The sequence below is a fragment of the Anarhichas minor genome, unplaced genomic scaffold, assembly GCF_050575085.1.
Source record: "Anarhichas minor isolate MPS153535 unplaced genomic scaffold, ASM5057508v1 ptg000025l, whole genome shotgun sequence".
Taxonomy (NCBI): Eukaryota; Metazoa; Chordata; class Actinopteri; order Perciformes; family Anarhichadidae; genus Anarhichas; species Anarhichas minor.
This window is the reverse complement of record NW_027466471.1, coordinates 5,407,687-5,410,994: the sequence shown is the minus strand read 5'-3', so window position 1 is coordinate 5,410,994 and position 3,308 is coordinate 5,407,687.

Genomic DNA, 3,308 nt, shown 5'->3' with positions numbered 1-3,308 from the left:
ACAAAGTCAAAATGTATCATTTTTATTTCATTTATTTTACCGCAGTTTCCTTATATTTACTGTTGATGACCAGTAACAATGAGTTAATCTGGACCATGGTCTTTATTTGGGCTTTTTCTGTGGTGTGTTCGATGACGTCCTTTTGAGTAAACTCCAACCTTCTGCTTGTGATGGATCCTCGTCAATGAGGGTCAGTGTGGAGAGTGCAGGATTTATGGGTTTTACTGAGACACCGTGTGTGTGTGTGTGTGTGTGTGTGTGTGTGTGTGTGTGTACACACTGCCATCATATTTCCACTGACCAGATGCTGCTGGTAACACCTGCTCCCTGTCAGAGTGAAACCACCTTCTCTGTGACCGAACCATAAATCCTGGGCCTGTCATAGCACACAACATAGCAGAATCCTGTGTGAATCATTTTTACTCCAAAAGGTGTAAAAAAAAACGACATTTAACACATGTCAGAGTTAAATCTAACGCTGGGCTAACAACTAAGTAAGAACCAACACTTCAGGACATTTTATTGTATTATTGCGGAAACTTACTGGAAAACATTGTTGCTGGTACGTTAACGCAATTACCTGTTTACACTACTTTTACTGTAATTATGTTTTTACACTAAAACAGCTGTACCGTTATTGTGCTTTATGGTATAACTGCCCTGGTTTACAGTATGATACTGTAAATATGTTTTGGAGTATGATACTGTTGTTGTGTTTTATAGTATGAAACTGTACATTATAATATACTAAATATAGCCTACTAGTAAGTACTGCAAATGCAAACACAGATTTACTGTATTTTATATAAAAATATTTTACTTTAAAGAATTAAATTACTGGGGATAAAATGTTTAAATCAACAGGTAGGCTAACAAATTCAGTTAGCAATAGTCCTACCACACATAAAATGTGTGGGGGACTAATTAGTTGTCTTCATTTTATTTGCCATATATTGGAAAATGAAAACATAATTGTTTCATGACTCTTGTTCATCACTTGCTATTTTAAAGTACACCCTGGTTCGTCATTAATAGATATTTTAAATGTTGTGAATTATTGCAACCACTGAATTAAAGAAAGAAAAAAAAACATGCATACAAGAAATTCATAAACAGCCCAAGTTGAACCATTCAAATCAAATCCATATATGGGCACCACATTGAGTTAATGTAACCTTTCTACAGTAGCACTATTCGCTAGGTGTAACAGTACAAAGTACAGAAAGATACTGTAAAGACATAGCGTCTGCACTATATCCATGATGCTATGCAAATTACAGTAACTGTCTGTTACAAGGTTTTTTTGTAGGTTTATTGGGCATTTTGTGGCATTTATCTGTAAAATTACAGCAAAGGCTAAAGGCTATAGTGTGCTTGAAATTTGAAATGACTTACAGAGTGAGCATCATGATATTACAGTCATGTCTTGACTTATGTTTCTGCAGTAATAACGCAGTTTACAGTTGTCTTATCGTATTACCTGGTAGATTCCAGTGCAGGCCGGAAGTGCAGAGGCTCGTTCATCTATATACTGCTGTATTTGCATAGGCCGCTGGTGTAAATGAGTATAATAACTTCCTGGAGCCAGAATCATTTCGCAGGTGGGTGTCAGGCATCGTGTAGTTCTGTTACAGGATTAATCAGGGTTGAAAAACTATAGTACATCCTCAGTTTTATTTCAAAGTTGTTGTTTTTTTACCTTTATTGGGTAGTGCGAGGCGTTCCCAGCTGGCCTGGTAACGCCTTGGGATCCCCCAGAATGAGCTGGAACATGTTGCTGGTGAGAGGGAGGTCTTGGTCGGCCTGCTTGGCTTGCTGCCACCGCGACCCGACCCCGGATAAGCGGTGGAAAATGGATGGATGGATGGATGGGTAGTGCGAGTAAAAAGGATGACAGGAAATGAAGGGAGGAAGAGAGATGGGGGATGGCACGCCGCAGAGATCCCTGGCTGGACATTTAAATTACATGGCCAGCATCTTAGAGCCACTAGCAAGCCCCAAGTCTGAGATTTTTTATTCGTAAATATAATTGTTAAACTGAAATGTCATGGAGAACTATTGCAACAGGTTTAGAGGTATGATAACAAGGACTTAACAGATCCTCTGCTTTATTATCCACACAAAAATATATAAATCTATCACAATGAGTTTTTATTCTTAACGCGTTACTTCCCGTGTATTGAGAGGACCAAATGTCAACTAATTATGCAAAACTAAACCCTGTGTATCAATTGAGGAACTGTATATGTGAGTCAGATCCTGTGGAACAGTAGCTTTTTTGATTTCAAATGCTTTCAAATGCGCTATCCACATCCTGTGTGTAATACTGACTCACATCAGTAGCGTAAAGGCCTTTGTTGATTTGAAAAGGAAGTATTTTTCAGACCAACCGCAAACAGCTGACCGGTCTATATGATTGTGACTTTTAAATTTTTTTTTAATACTATTTTCCAATTTTTCCCATATGCAAAAATGTTTTTCCACAGAGTCTCAACGTATACATTGTATAAGACCAGAAAGCTTGTCTTAATAGCAAATGAAGTGCAATGCATGAAAAAAAACAACTTACTGAAAGTGAATATTTTTGCAGTTGTCCACAACCTGCTGCTCACCAGGCATGATGGAAATGATGATGATGATGAGAATAGAGCCTGTCAGTCAGCAAGATGCAGTTTCAGCTCTTTGGAAGAAAAAAAACAGCAGTCCTCTCGGGAACGTACAACAACAACAACTACACTTTTCTGGAATGATGTGTGTGTCTGTGTGTGATTCTCAAGAAAATCACGGGCAAAGGTGGGGCGCTTGTCACGAGCCCTGATTTCGAAGTTGGTGGGGGAAGGAGGGGGGCGGGGTGCTGCTGCGGCGGAGGGGTACAAACTGCACATCCGACGCGCTTGCATTGACAGCTCTGAGGAGAGGAACAAATTAATACATCAACGAAACGGGGAGCTTATGAGAAGTCATCACTTACAATAACCAATTTTTCGTTTTTGGAAAAGCCACGTGTAGTTACATGGCTCGTGGAGGAGCTGGTTTGCACGCCAGTAGTAGTAGTTGAAGCGGACTAGTTTTCTGAGCGGAGGTGCGGCGTTTTCAAATCAGGACTGGCGTAATGGGGGCGGAGGGGCAACTGAATGGGAGCAGTCAGTGGATTCGTGTGATTCCAACGCAGGCTACCCACCGCTGCCCATCGGATCCGACTTTTGGGGACACTAACAGAGCAAGATCCCCTCTAATCCTCCTGCTGCTGTCCCCTTCCCCCTTTTCCTTCCTCGCGGACTCTCCGGAGAGAGAAAAACCCTCCAGAC